The following is a 16636-nucleotide window of genomic DNA, read 5'->3' as shown; positions in this document are numbered from 1 at the left end:
CAATATATCTCGGAATGGCTATGGAAATGCCATAATAGGTAGGTATGGTGGTTGTTTTGAGGAAGGTATATGGTGGGTTTATGGTACCGGCGAAAGTTGTGCGGTACTAGAGAGGATAGCAATGGTGGAAGGGTGAGAGTGTGTATAATCCATGGACTCAACATTAGTCAGAAATAACTCACATACTTATTGCAAAAATTTATTAGTTATCGAAACAAAGTACTATGCGCATGCTCCTAGGGGGATAGATTCGTAGGAAAAGACCATCGCTCGTCCCCGACCGCCACTCATAAGGAAGGCAATCAATAAATAAATCATGCTCCGAATTCAACACATAACGGTTCACCATACGTGCATGCTACGGGAATCACAAACTTCAACACAAGTATTTCTCAAATTCACAACTACTCAACTAGCATGACTCTAATATCACCATCTCTATATCTCAAAACAATTATCAAGTATCAAACTTCTCATAGTATTCAATGCACTTATATGAAATTTTTTATTACTCCTAAAAGAAAATTGCCACGTTGTTCTAAAGGACTCTCAAAATAATATAAGTGAAGCATGAGAGATCAATTATTTCTATAAAATGGAACCACCATCGTGCTCTGAAAGATATAAGTGAAGCACTAGAGCAAAAACTATATAGCTCAAAAGATATAAGTGAAGCACATAGAGTATTCTAATAAATTCCCATTCATGTGTGTCTCTCTCAAAAGGTGTGTACAGCAAGGATAATTGTGGTAAACTGAAAAGAAAAGACTCAAATCATACAAGACGCTCCAAGCAAAACACATATCATGTGGCGAATAAAAATATAGCTCCAAGTAAAGTTACTGATAGACGAAGGCGAAAGACGGGATGCCTTCCGGATGGCTTAGGATTTTTGGTATCCTTGGATTTTACCTTGGGGTGCCTTGGGCATCCCCAAGCTTAGGCTCTTTCCACTCCTTGTTCCATAATCCATCAAATCTTTACCCAAAACTTGAAAACTTCACAACACGAAACTTAAAAGAAAATCTCCGTGAGCTCCGTTAGTAAAAGAAAACAAACCACCACTTCAAGGTACTGTAATGAACTCATTCTTGATTTATATTGGTGTTAAACCTACTGTATTCCAACTTTTCTATGCTTTATAAACTCTATTACTGGCCATAGATTCATCAAAATAAGCAAACAACACACGAAAAATAGAATCTGTCAAAAACAGAACAGTCTGTAGTAATCTGTAGCTAACTCAAACTTCTGGAACCCCAAAAATTCTAAAATAAATTGCTGGACGTGAGGAATGTATCTATTAATCATTTGCAAAAATAATTAACTAAATATCACTCTCCAATAAAAAATGTCAGCAATTCTCGTGAGCGCTAAAGTTTCTGTTTTTTACAGCAAGATCAAAAGGACTTTCCCCAAGTCTTCCCAGTGGTTCTACTTGGCACAAACACTAATTAGACACAAAAAAACACAACCAAAACAGAGTCTACGTAAATTATTTATTACTAAATAGGAACAAAAAGCAAGGAACAAAAATAAAATTGGGTTGCCTCCCAACAAGTGCTATCGTTTAACGCCCCTAGCTAGGCATAAAAGCAAGGATAGATCTAGGTATTACCATGATAATGATAAGATAAATCGCGAAAACTCATCTCATACTCCCTACGTTCAGCAGCAAGCTTTCTTTGTGGCAAGAAAAAGTAATCAAAAGGGCTAAATTTAATGGGACAAAAGTTCCCAAGATCAAGTTCGGGAGGTGTTGGTTCCTCCTTTGGCCCCTCATATTAAACAACCAATTCATCATTATAAGCATTCTTTTGGCAAAAAAGTCATGAGCCTTTGTCCAAGGGAAAAACCTAGCCCATTGTTCTGAATAGCAAAATTATCATTAATTTCATAGATCCTATTAACAAGAGCATCGGTAGGAACCTTTTTTCTAAGGTTTTCACTAAAAGCAACATGATATAAAGATTGTAAATGCATAATGTCTTCTGATAAAAAAGGATTGCTTCTATGGGAGGACGGCCAGCATCCACCCTATAATGTGCAAAATTTTCATTGGCTTCTTTTATTATAAATCTAAACTCATGAGATTAAAAGATGGTTGCTGCCCGCTTAACAGAAGAATGCTCAATATTAGAAAATTATAGGAAAATCCTTTGTATGGAAGGATGCATATGTAAAAATTGTCGTTCAAGTTAAACTATGAGCAAAGATATAGCATCTGCGAGACTACTAGTTTTATGAAGGATATATCCGCTCATGGTAGGCAAAGCACCGGCACAAGTAAAGAAATCTTGGATAACTCCCTTCCCAATAATATTACCGCTACCAATCCGAAACTTTTTAGTGTGTAAAATAATAGGATTTTCAAGAGGATCATCAATAGCATCAAAGTTTTCCATATTATTATCCTTATCAATGATAACCTCCCCAGTTTCAGAAAAAGATGGCAACAGATTGCAAAAAGAACAAGCACACAGAAGGCAGGAAGGAAAAAGAGGCGAATAAAACGGCAAGGGTGAAGTGGGGGAGAGGAAAACTAGAGGCAAATGGAAAATAATGTAATGCGAAGGATAAGAGTTGTGATGGGTACTTGGTATGTCTTGACTTGGCGTAGATCTCCCCGGCAACGGCGCTAGAAATCCTTCTTGCTACCTCTTGAGCACTGTGTTGGTTTTCCCTTGAAGAGGAAAGGGTGATGCAGTAAAGCAGCGTAAGTATTTCCCTAAGTTTTTGAGAACCAAGGTATCAATCCAGTAGGAGACCACGCGCGAGTCATATTGTAACTACACAAATAAATAAGAACCTCGCAACCAACGCGATAAAGGGGTTGTTAATCCCTTCATGGCCACTTGCAAGAGTAAGATCTGATAGAGATGATAATAATAAGATAAATATTTTTGGTATTTTTATGATATAGATTGAAAGTAAAGATTGCAAAATAAAATAGATTGGAAACTTGTATGATGGAGAATAGACCCGGGGGCCATAGGTTTCACTAGTGGCTTCTCTCAAGATAGCATAAGTATTACGGTGGGTGCACAAATTACAATCGAGCAACTGATAGAAAAGCGAATAATTATGAGAATATCTATGCATGATCCTGTATATAGGCATCACGTCCGTGACAAGTAGACCGACTCCTGCCTGCATCTACTACTATTACTCCACATGTCGACCGCTATCCAGCATGCATCTAGAGTATTAAGTTCATAAGAACAGAGTAACGCCTTAAGCAAGATGACATGATGTAGAAGGATAAACTCATGCAATATGATGTAAACCCCATCTTTTTATCCTCGATGGCAACAATACAATACGTGTCGGTTCCCTTTCTGTCACTGGGATCGAGCACCGCAAGATTGAACCCAAAGCTAAGCACTTCTCCCATTGCAAGAAAGATTAATCTAGTAGGCCAAACCAAACTGATAATTCGAAGAGACTTGCAAAGATAAACCAATCATACATAAAAGAATTCAGAGAAGATTCAAATATTGTTCATAGATAGACTTGATCATAAACCCACAATTCATCGGATCTCGACAAACACACCAGAAAAGAAGATTACATCGAATAGATCTCCAAGAGAATCGAGGAGAACTTTGTATTGAGATCCAAAGAGAGAGAAGAAGCCATCTAGCTACTAGCTATGGACCCGTAGGTCTGAGGTAAACTACTCACACATCATCGGAGGGGCCATGGAGTTGATGTAGAGGCCCTCCGTGATCAATGCCCCCTCCGGCGGAGCTCCGGAAAAGGCCCCAAGATGGGATCTCTTGGGTACAGAAGGTTGCGGCGGTGGAAATAGGGTTTTTTGGTTCTCCTAGGTGTTTTCAGGGTACGTGGATATATATAGGAGGAAGAAGTAGGTCGGTGGAGCAACGAGGGGCCCACGAGGGTGGAGGGCGCGCCCCCTGCCTCGTGGACTCCTTGATTGTTTCTTGACGTCCACTCAAAGTCTCGTGGATCACGTTTTTTGAGAAAATCACGTCCCCGAAGGTTTTATTCCGTTTGGACTCCGTTTGATATTCCTTTTCTACGAAACACTGAAATAGGCAAAAAACAGGAATTTGGGCTGGGCCTCCGGTTAATAGGTTAGTCCCAAAAATAATATAAAAGTGTAAAATAAAGCCCATTAACATCCAAAACAGATAATATAATAGCATGGAACAATCAAAAATTATAGATACGTTGGAGACGTATCCTCCACGTACCCTCGTAGACCGAAAGCAGAAGCGTTATGACAATGCGGATGATGTAGTCATACGTCTTTACGATCGACCGATCCTAGTACCGAACGTACGGCACCTCTGGGATCTGCACACGTTCAGCTCGGTGACGTCCCATGAACTCACGATCCAGTAGAGATTCGAGGGAGAGCTCCGTCGGCACGATGGCGTGATGACGACGATGATGAAGCTACCAGCGCAGGGCTTCACATAAGCACTACTACGATATGACCGAGGTGGATTATGGTCGAGGGGGGCACCGCACACGGCTAAGAGATCAATGATCAACTTGTGTGTCTATGGGGTGCCCCCTCCCTCGTATATAAAGGGTGGAGGAGGGGGAGGGCCGACCCTCTACTATGGCGCGCCGTGGGGAGTGATACGTCTCCAACGTATCTATAATTTTTTATTGCTCCATGCTATATTATCTTCTGTTTTGGACATTATTGGGCTTTATTATTCACTTTTATATTATTTTTGGGACTAACCTATTAACCGGAGGCCCAGCCCAGAATCGCTGTTTTTTTGCCTATTTCAGAGTTTTGCAGAAAAAGAATATCAAACGGAGTCCAAACGGAATGAAACCTTCGGGAACGTGATTTTCGGAACGAACATGATCCACGAGACTTGGACCCTACATCAAGCAACCAACAAGGAAGCCACAAGGTAGGGGGCGCCTACCCCCCCCCCTAGGCGCGCCCTCCACCCTCGTGGGCCCCCTGTTGCTCCACCAACGTACTCCTTCCTCCTATATATACCTATGTACCCCCAAACGATCAGATACGGAGCCAAAACCCTAATTCCGCCGCTGTAACTTTCTGTATCCACGAGATCCCATCTTGGGGCCTGTTCCGGAGCTCCGTCGGAGGGGGCATCGATCATGGAGGGCTTCTACATCAACACCATAGCCTCCCCGATGATGTGTGAGTAGTTTGCTTCAGACCTTCGGGTCCATAGTTATTATCTAGATGACTTCTTCTCTCTTTTTGGATCTCAATACAAAGTTCTCCCCCTCTCTCGTGGAGATCTATTCGATGTAATCTGATTTTGCGGCGCGTTTGTTGAGACCAATGAATTGTGGGTTGATGATCAAGTTTATCTATGAACAATATTTGAATCTTCTCTGAATTCTTTTATGTATGATTGGTTATCTTTGCAAGTCTATTTGAATTATCAGTTTGGTTTGGCCTACTAGATTGATCTTTTTTGCAATAGGAGAAGTGCTTAGCTTTGGGTTCAATCTTGCGGTGTCCTTTCCCAGTGACAGTAGAGGCAGCAAGACACGTATTGTATTGTTGCCATCGAGGATAACAAGATGGTTTTTTTTATCACATTGCATGAATTTATCTCTCTACGTCATGTCATCTTGCTTAAAGCATTACTATGTTCTTATGAACTTAATACTCTAGATGCATGTTGGATAGCGGTCGATGTGTGGAGTAATAGTAGTAGATGCAGGCAGGAGTCGGTCTACTTGTCTCGGACATGATGCCTATATACATGATCATACCTAGATATTCTCACAACTATGCTCAATTATGTCAACTGCTCAACAGTAATTTGTTCACCCACCGTAAAATACTTATGGTCTTGAGAGAAGCCACTAGTGAAACCTATGGCCCCCGGGTCTATCTTCATCATATTAATCTTCCAATACTTAGTTATTTTCATTGCCTTTTATTTTACTTTGCATCTTTATCATAAAAATACCAAAAATATTATCTTATCATATCTATCAGATCTCACTCTCGTAAGTGACCGTGTAGGGATTGACAACCCCTTATCGTGTTGGTTGCGAGGATTTATTTGTTTTGTGCAGGTGCGAGGGACTCGCGCGTAGCCTCCTACTCGATTGATACCTTGGTTCTCAAAAACTGAGGGAAATACTTATGCTACTTTGCTGCATCACCCTTTCCTCTTTAAGGGAAAACCAACGCAGTGCTCAAGAGGTCGCAAGGAGGATTTCTGGCACCGTTACCGGGGAGGTCTACGCAAAAGTCAACATACCAAGTACCCATCACAAACCCTTATCTCCCACATTACATTATTTGCCATTTGCCTCTCGTTTTCCTCTCCCCCACTTCACCATTGCCGTTTTATTCGCCCTCTCTCTCTATCCTCCCTCTCTTTCTCTATTTGCCTCTTTTCGCCCGTTTCTTGTTTGCTTGTGTGTTGGATTGCTTGCTTGTCACGATGGCTCAAGATAACACTAAATTGTGTGACTTTACTAATACCAACAACAATGATTTTATTAGCACTCTGATTGCTCCTCTTACCGATGTTGAACCTTGTGAAATTAATGTTGTTGGGGAACGTAGTAATTTCAAAAAAATTCCTACGCACACGCAAGATCATGATGATGCATAGCAACGAGAGAGGAGAGTGTTTGTCTACGTACCCTTGTAGACCGGCAACGGAAGTGTTGACACAACGTAGAGGAAGTTGTCGTACGTCTTCCCGATCCGACCGATCCAAGTACCGAACGTACGACACCTCCGAGTTCTGCACACATTCAACTCGGTGACGTCCCTCGAGCTCCGATCCAGCAAAGTGTTGAGGGAGAGTTTTGTCAGCATGACGGCGTGATGACAGTGATGATGTTCTACCGACGCAGGGCTTCGCCTAAGCACCGCTACGATATGACCGAAGTGGAATATGGTGGAAGGGGCACCGCACACGGCTAAGGAACGATCACGAAGATCAACTTGTGTGTCATGGGGTGCCCCCTTGCCCCCGTATATAAAGGAGGGAGGGGGGGAGGTGCGGCCGGCCCAAGGGGTGTGCCTGGAGGAGTCCTACTCCCATCGGGAGTAGGACTCCTCCCTCTTGCCTTGTTGGAAAAGGAAGGGGGAAGGCAGAAGGAGGAAAGGGGGGCGCCGCCCCCCCCCCCCTTCCTTGTCCTATCCGGACTAGGGGGGAGGGGGCGTGCGGCCTGCTCTGGACGGCCCTCCTCTTCTCCCTTAGGGCCCATGTAGGCCCAATAACCCCGGGGGGGTTCCGGTAACCCCTCGGTACTCCGGTAAAATCCCGATTTCACCCAGAACATTTCTGATATCCAAATATAGGCTTCCAATATATCAATCTTTATGTCTCGACCATTTAGAGACTCCTCGTCATGTCCGTGATCACATCCGGGACACCGAACAACCTTTGGTACATCAAAACACAAAAACCCTAATTACAATCGTCACCAAACTTTTAGCGTGCGGACCCTACGGGTTCGAGAACTATGTAGACATGACCGAGACATGTCTCCGGTAAATAAACAATAGCGGAACCTGGATGCTCATATTGGCTCCTACATATTATATGAAGATCTTTATCGGTCAGACCGCATAACAATATACGTTGTTCCCTTTGTCATCGGTATGTTACTTGCCCGAGATTTGATCGTCGGTATCTCAATACCTGGTTCAATCTCGTTACCAGCAAGTCTCTTTACTCGTTCGATAATACATCATCCCGCAACTAACTTATTAGTTGCAATGCTTGCAAGGCTTGAGTGATGTGCATTACCGAGAGGGCCCAGAGATACCTCTCCGACAATCGGAGTGACAAATCCTAATCTCAAAATACGCCAACCCAACAAATACCTTCGGAGACACCTGTAGAGCACCTTTATAATCACCCAGTTACGTTGTGACGTTTGGTAGCACACAAAGTGTTCCTCCGGTAAACAGGAGTTGCATAATCTCATAGTCATAGGAACATATATAAGTTATGAAGAAAGCAATAGCAACAAACTAAACGATCAAGTGCTAAGCTAATGGAATGGGTCAAGTCAATCACATCATTCTCCTAATGATGTGATCCCGTTAACCAAATAACAACTCATGTCTATGGTTAGGAAACATAACCATCTTTGATCAATGAGCTAGTCAAGTAGAGGCATGCCAGTGACACTCTGTTTGTCTATGTAATATGTTTCCGGTTAATACAATTTTAGCATGAATAATAAACATTTATCATGATACAAAGAAATAAATAATAACTTTATTATTGCCTCTAGGGCATATTTCCTTCAGTCTCCCACTTGCACTAGAGTCAATAATCTAGATTACAGAGTAATGATTCTAACACCCATGGAGCCTTGGCGCTGATCATGTTTTGCTCGTGGAAGAGGCTTAGTCAGCGGGTCTGTAACATTCAGATCCGTGTGTATCTTGCAAATTTCTATATCTCCCACTTGTACTAAATCCCGAATGGAATTGAAGTGTCTTTTGATGTGCTTGGTTCTCTTGTGAAATCTGGATTCCTTTGCCAAGGCAATTGCACTAGTATTGTCACAAAAGATTTTCATTGGACCCGATGCACTAGGTATGACACCTAGATTAGATATGAACTCCTTCATCCAGACTCCTTCATTTGCTGCTTCCGAAGCAGCTATGTACTCCGCTTCACATGTAGATCCCGCCACGACGCTTGGTTTAGAACTGCACCAACTGACAGCTCCACCGTTTAATGTAAACACGTATTCGGTTTGCGATTTAGAATCGTCCGGATCAGTGTCAAAGCTTGCATCAACATAACCATTTACGATGAGCTCTTTGTCACCTCCATATACAAGAAACATATCCTTAGTTCTTTTCAGGTACTTCAGGATGTTCTTGACCGCTGTCCAGTGATCCACTCCTGGATTACTTTGGTACCTCCCTGCTAGACTTATAGCAAGGCACACATCAGGTCTGGTACACAGCATTGCATACATGATAGAGCATATGGCTGAAGCATAGGGAACATCTTTCATTTTCTCTCTATCTTTTGCAGTGGTCGGACATTGAGTCTTACTCAACTTCACACCTTGTAACATAGGCAAGAACCCTTTCTTTGCTTGATCCATTTTGAACTTCTTCAAAACTTTGTCAAGGTACATGCTTTGTGAAAGTCCAATTAAGCATCTTGATCTATCTCTATAGATCTTAATGCCCAATATGTAAGCAGCTTCACCGAGGTCTTTCATTGAAAAACTCTTATTCAAGTATCCCTTTATGCTATCCAGAAATTCTATATTATTTCCAATCAATAATATGTCATCCACATATAATATCAGAAATGCTACAGAGCTCCCACTCACTTTCTTGTAAATACAGGCTTCTCCAAAAGTCTGTATAAAACCAAATGCTTTGATCACACTATCAAAGCGTTTATTCCAACTCTGAGAGGCTTGCACCAGTCCATAAATGGATCGCTGGAGCTTGCACACTTTGTTAGCTCCCTTTGGATCGACAAAACCTTCTGGTTGCATCATATACAACTCTTCTTCCAGAAATCCATTCAGGAATGCAGTTTTGACATCCATTTGCAAAATTTAATAATCATAAAATGCGGCAATTGCTAACATGATTCGGACAGACTTAAGCATCGCTACGGGTGAGAAGGTCTCATCATAGTCAATCCCTTGAACTTGTCAAAAACCTTTCGCAACAAGTCGAGCTTTGTAGACAGTAACATTACCGTCAGCGTCAGTCTTATTCTTGAAGATCCATTTATTCTCAATTGCTTGCTGATCAATGGGCAAGTCAACCAAAGTCCACACTTTGTTCTCATACATGGATCCCATCTTAGATTTCATGGCTTCTAGCCATTTTGCGGAATCTGTGATAGAAGGTGTACCCAATAGTCTCCTTTGGGTATCCTATGAAGACACATTTCTCCGATTTGGGTTCGAGCTTATCAGGTTGAAGCTTTTTCACATAAGCATCGCAGCCCCAAACTTTCAGAAACGACAACTTTGGTTTCTTGCCAAACCATAGTTCATAAGGCGTCGTCTCAACGGATTTCGATAGTGTCCTATTTAACGTGAATGTAGCCGTCTCTAAAGCATAACCCCAAAACGATAGCGGTAAATCAGTAAAAGACATCATAGATCGCACCATATCTAATAAAGTACGATTACGACGTTCGGACACACCATTACGCTGTGGTGTTCCGGGTGGCGTGAGTTGCAAAACTATTCCGCATTGTTTCAAATGTAGACCAAACTCGTAACTCAAATATTCTCCTCCACGATCAGATCGTAGAAACTTTATTTTCTTGTTACGATGATTTTCAACTTCACTCTGAAATTCTTTGAAATTTTCAAATGTTTCAGACTTATGTTTCATTAAGTAGATATACCCATATCTGCTTAAATCATCTATGAAGGTGAGAAAATAATGATATCCGCCAGGAGCCTCAACATGCATTGGACCACATACATCTGGATGTATGATTTCCAGCAAATCCGTTGCTCTCTCCATAGTACCGGAGAACGGCGTTTTAGTCATCTTACCCATGAGGCACGGTTTGCAAGTACCAAGTGATTCATAATCAAGTGGTTCCAAAAGTCCATCAGTATGGATTTTCTTCATGTGCTTTACACCGATATGACCTAAATGGCAGTGCCACAAATAAGTTGCACTATCATTATCAACTCTGCATCTTTTGATTTCAACATTATGAATATGTGTATCACTACTATCGAGATTCATCAAAAATAGACCACTCTTCAAGGGTGCATGACCATAAAAGATATTACTCATATAAATAGAACAACCATTATTCTCAGATTTAAATGAATAACCGTCTCGCATCAAACAAGATCCAGATATAATGTTCATGCTCAACGCTGGCACCAAATAACAATTATTTAGGTCTAATACTAATCCCAAAGGTAGATGTAGAGGTAGCGTGCCGACCGCGATCACATCGACTTTGGAACCATTTCCCACGCGCATCGTCACCTCGTCCTAAGCCAATCTTCGCTTAATCCGTAGCCCCTGTTTCGAGTTGCAAATGTTAGCAACAAAACCAGTATCAAATACCCATGTGCTACTGCGAGCATTAGTAAGGTACGCATCAATAACATGTATATCACATATACCTTTGTTCACTTTGCCATCCTTCTTATCTGCCAAATACTTGGGGCAGTAACGCTTCCAGTGACCAGTCTTCTTGCAGTAGAAGCACTCAGTCTCAGGCTTAGGTCCAGACTTGGGTTTCTTCTCCTGAGCAGCAACTTGTTTGCTGTTCTTCTTGAAGTTCCAGTTCTTATTCCCTTTGCCCTTTTTCTTGAAACTGGTGGTCTTATTGACCATCAACACTTGATGCTCCTTCTTAATTTCTACCTCCGCGGCTTTTAGCATCGCAAAGAGCTCAGGAATAGTCTTATTCATCCCTTGCAAATTATAGTTCATCACGAAGCTTTTGTAGCTTGGTGGCAGTGATTGAAGAACTCTGTCAATGACACTATCAACAGGAAGATTAACCCCCAGTTGAGTCAAGTGATTATGATACCCAGACATTTTGAGTATATGTTCACTGACAGAACTATTCTCCTCCATCTTGCAACTATAGAACTTATTGGAGACTTCATATCTCTCAATTCGGGCATTTGCTTGAAATATTAACTTCAACTCTTGGAACATCTCATATGCTCCATGACATTCAAAACATCGTTGAAGACCCGGTTCTAAGACGTAAAGCATGGCACACTGAACTATCGAGTAGTCATCAGCTTTGCTCTGCCAGACGTTCATAACATCTAGTGTTGCTCCTGCAGCAGGCTTGGCACTTAGCGGTGCTTCCAGGACGTAATTCTTCTGTGCATCAATGAGGATAATCCTCAAGTTACGGACCCAGTCCGTGTAATTGCTACCATCATCTTTCAACTTTGCTTTCTCAAGGAACGCATTAAAATTCAATGGAACAACAGCACGAACCATCTACCTACAATCAAACATAGACAAGCAAGATACTATCAGGTGCTAAGTTCATGATAAATTTAAGTTTAATTAATCATATTACTTAAGAACTCACACTTAGAAAGATATCCCTCTAATCCTCTAAGTGATCACATGATCCAAATCAACTAAACCATGTCTGATCATCACGTGAGATGGAGTAGTATTAATGGTGAACATCAATATGTTGATCATATCTACTATATGATTCACGCTCGACCTTTTGGTCTCCGTGTTCCAAGGCCATATTTGTTATATGCTAGGCTCGTCAAGTTTAACCTGAGTATTCCGAGTGTGCAACTGTTTTGCACCCGTTGTATTTGAACGTAGAGCCTATCACACCCAATCATCACGTGGTGTCTCAGCACGAAGAACTTTCGCAACGGTGCATACTCAGGGAGAACACTTATACTTTGATAATTTAGTGAGGGATCATCTTATAATGCTATCGTCAATCAAAGCAAGATAAGATGCACAAAAGATAAACATCACATGCAATCAATATAAGTGATATGATATGGCCATCATCATCTTGTACTTGTGATCTCCATCTCCGAAGTACCGTCATGATCACCATCGTCACCGGCGTGACACCTTGATCTCCATCGTAGCATCTTTGTTGTCTCGCCAATCTTATGCTTCCACGACTATCGCTACCGCTTAGTGATAAAGTAGCGCGATTGTATTGCATACAATAAAGCGACAACCATATGGCTCCTACCAGTTGCCGATAACTCGGTTACAAAACATGATCATCTCATACAATAAAATTTAGCATCATGTCTTGACCATATCACATCACAACATGCCCTGCAAAAACAAGTCAGACGTCCTCTACTTTGTTGTTGCAAGTTTTACGTGGCTGCTATGGGCTTAGCAAGAACCGTTCTTACCTACGCATCAAAACCACAACGATAGTTTGTAAAGTTGGTGCTGTTTTAACCTTCGCAAGGACCGGGCATAGCCACACTTGGTTCAACTAAAGTTGGAGAAACTGACACCCGCCAGCCACCTGTGTGCAAAGCACGTCGGTAGAACCAGTCTCGCGTAAGCGTACGCGTAATGTCGGTCCGGGCCGCTTCATCCAACAATACCGCCGAACCAAAGTATGACATGCTGGTAAGCAGTATGACTTATATCGCCCACAACTCACTTGTGTTCTACTCGTGCATATAACATCAACATATAAAACCTAGGCTCGGATGCCACTATTGGGGAACGTAGTAATTTCAAAAAAAATCCTACCCACACGCAAGATCATGATGATGCATAGCAACGAGAGAGGAGAGTGTTTGTCTACGTACCCTCGTAGACCGGCAACGGAAGTGTTGACACAACGTAGAGGAAGTAGTCGTACGTCTTCCCGATCCGACCGATCCAAGTACCGAACGTACGGCACCTCCGAGTTCTGCACACGTTCAACTCGGTGACGTCCCTCGAGCTCCGATCCAGCAAAGTGTTGAGGGAGAGTTTCATCAGCACGATGGCGTGATGACGGTGATGATGTTCTACCGATGCAGGGCTTCGCCTAAGCACCGCTACGATATGACCGAGGTGGAATATGGTGGAAGGGGGCACCGCACACGACTAAGGAACGATCACGAAGATCAACTTGTGTGTCATGGGGTGCCTCCTTGACCCCGTATATAAAGTAGGGAGAGGGGGAGGTGCGGCCGGCCCAAGGGGTGCGCCTGGAGGAGTCCTACTCCCACCCCCTCTTGCCTTGTTGGAAAAGGAAGGGGGGAGGGAGAAAGAGGAAAGGGCCCCCCCTTCCTTGTCCTATTCTAACTAGGGGGAGGGTGCGCGCGGCCTGCCCTCCTATTCTCCCTTAGGGCCCATGTAGGCCCAATAACCCCCGGGGGGTTCCGGTAACCCCCCGGTACTCCGGTAAAATCCCGATTTCACCCGGAACATTTCTGATATCCAAATATAGGCTTCCAATATATCAATATTTATGTCTCGGCCATTTCGAGACTCCTCGTCATGTCCGTGATCACATCCGGGACACCGAACAACCTTTGGTACATCAAAACACAAAAACCCTAATTACGATCGTCACAGAACTTTAAGCGTGCGGACCCTACAGGTTCGAGAACTATGTAGACATGACCGAGACACGTCTCCTGTCAATAACCAATAGCGGAACCTGGATGCTCATATTGGCTCCTACATATTCTACGAAGATCTTTATCGGTCAGATCGCATAACAATATACGTTGTTCCCTTTGTCATCGGTATGTTACTTGCCCGAGATTTGATCGTCAGTATCTCAATACCTAGTTCAATATCGTTACCGGCAAGTCTCTTTACTCGTTTCGTAATACATCATCCTGCAACTAACTTATTAATTGCAATGCTTGCAAGGCTTGAGTGATGTGCATTACCGAGAGGGCCCAGAGATACCTCTCCGACAATTGGAATGACAAATCCTAATCTCGAAATACACCAACCCAACAAATACCTTCGGAGACACTTGTAGAGCACCTTTATAATCACCCAATTACATTGTGACATTTGGTAGCACACAAAGTGTTCCTCCGGTAAACGGGAGTTGCATAATCTCATAGTCATAGGAACATATATAAGTTATGAAGAAAGCAATAGCAACAAACTAAACGATCAAGTGCTAAGCTAATGGAATGTGTCAAGTCAATCACATCATTCTCCTAATGATGTGATCCCGTTAACCAAATAACAACTCATGTCTATGGTTAGGAAACATAACCATCTTTGATCAACGAGCTAGTCAAGTAGAGGCATACTAGTGACACTCTGTTTGTCTATGTATTCACACATGTATTATGTTTCCGGTTAATACAATTTTAGCATGAATAATAAACATTTATCATGATACAAGGAAATAAATAATAACTTTATTATTGCCTCTAGGGCATATTTCCTTCAAATGCTGCCTTGCTGAATCTTGTCATGAAAGATCCGTTTTCCGGCCTTCCTAGTGAAGATGCCGCTACCCATCTAAATAGCTTCGTTGATTTGTGTGATATGCAAAAGAAGAAAGATGTGGAGAATGATATTGTTAAATTGAAGCTATTTCCTTTTTCGCTTAGAGATCGTGCTAAAGCTTGGTTTTCGCCTTTGCCTAAAAATAGTATTGATTCTTGGAATAAGTGCAAAGATGCTTTTATCTCTAAGTATTTTCCTCCCGCTAAGATCATCTCTCTTAGAAACGATATTATGAATTTTAAGCAACTTGATCATGAACATGTTGCACAAGCTTCAGAGAGGATGAAATTAATGATACGTAATTGCCCAACACATGGTTTGAATTTGTGGATGATTATACAAAATTGTTATGCCGGATTGAATTTTGCTTCTAGAAATCTTTTAGATTCGGCAGTGAGAGGCACTTTTATGGAAATTACTTTAGGAGAAGCTACTAAACTCCTCGATAATATTATGGTTAATTATTCTCAATGGCACACTGAAAGATCTACTAATAAAAAAAGTGCATGCGATAGAAGAAATTAATGTTTTGAGTGGAAAGTTGGATGAACTTATGAAATTATTTGCTACTAAGAGTGTTTCTTCTGATCCTAATGATATGCCTTTGTCTACTTTGATTGAGAATAATAATGAATCTATGGATGTGAATTTTGTTGGTAGGAATAATTTTGGTAACAACGCGTATGGATGAAACTTTAACCCTAGGCCTTATCCTAGTAATTCCTCTAATAATTATGGTAATTCCTACAACAATTCTTATGGAAATTTTAATAAGATGCCCTCTGAATTTGAGACCAGTGTTAAGGAATTTATGAATTCACAAAAGAATTTCAATGCTTTGCTTGAAGAGAAATTGCTTAAAGTTGATGACTTGGCTAGGAACGTTGATAGAATTTCTCTTGAAGTTGATTCTTTAAAACTTAGATCTATTCCTCCTAAACATGATATCAATGAGTATCTCAAAGCCATGAGAATTTCCATTGATGAGTGCAAAGAATGAACCGCTAGGATGCGTGCTAAGAAAGATTCCTTTATAAGAGCGTGTTCTTCTAGTTTCCATGAAAATAAAGATGAAGATCTAAAAGTTATTGATGTGTCCCCCATTAAATATTTGTTTTACAATACGAATCTTTATAATGATGGGACTGAATATGATCCACCTTTACCTAGAAGGCGTTCCAAAAATTCGGAGTTTTTAGATCTTGATGCTAAAATTGATAAAGGTGGGATTGAGGAGATCAAAACTCTAGATGTCAATGAACCTACTATTTTGGATTTCAAGGAATTTAATTATGATAGCTGCCCTTTGATAGATTGTATTTCCTTGTTGCAATCCGTGCTAAATTCTCCTCATGCTTATAGCCAAAATAAAGCTTTTACCAAACATATCGTTGATGCTTTGATGCAATCTTATGAAGAAAAACTTGAGTTGGAAGTTTCTATCCCTAGAAAACTTTATGATGAGTGGGAACCAAATATTAAAATTAAAATTAAAGATCATTAATGCTATGCTTTGTGTGATTTGGGTGCTAGTGTTTCCACGATTCCAAAGACTTTGTGTGATTTGTTAGGTTTCCGTGATTTTGATGATTGCTCTTTAAACTTGCACCTTGCGGATTCCACTATTAGGAAACCTATGGGAAGAATTAATGATGTTCTTATTGTTGCAAATAGGAACTATGTTCCCGTAGGTTTTATTGTTCTTGACATAGATTGCAA

The sequence above is a fragment of the Triticum aestivum genome, chromosome 6A (genome assembly GCF_018294505.1).
Source record: "Triticum aestivum cultivar Chinese Spring chromosome 6A, IWGSC CS RefSeq v2.1, whole genome shotgun sequence".
Lineage (NCBI taxonomy): Eukaryota > Viridiplantae > Streptophyta > Magnoliopsida > Poales > Poaceae > Triticum > Triticum aestivum.
Note: the sequence above shows the minus strand (reverse complement) of the source record.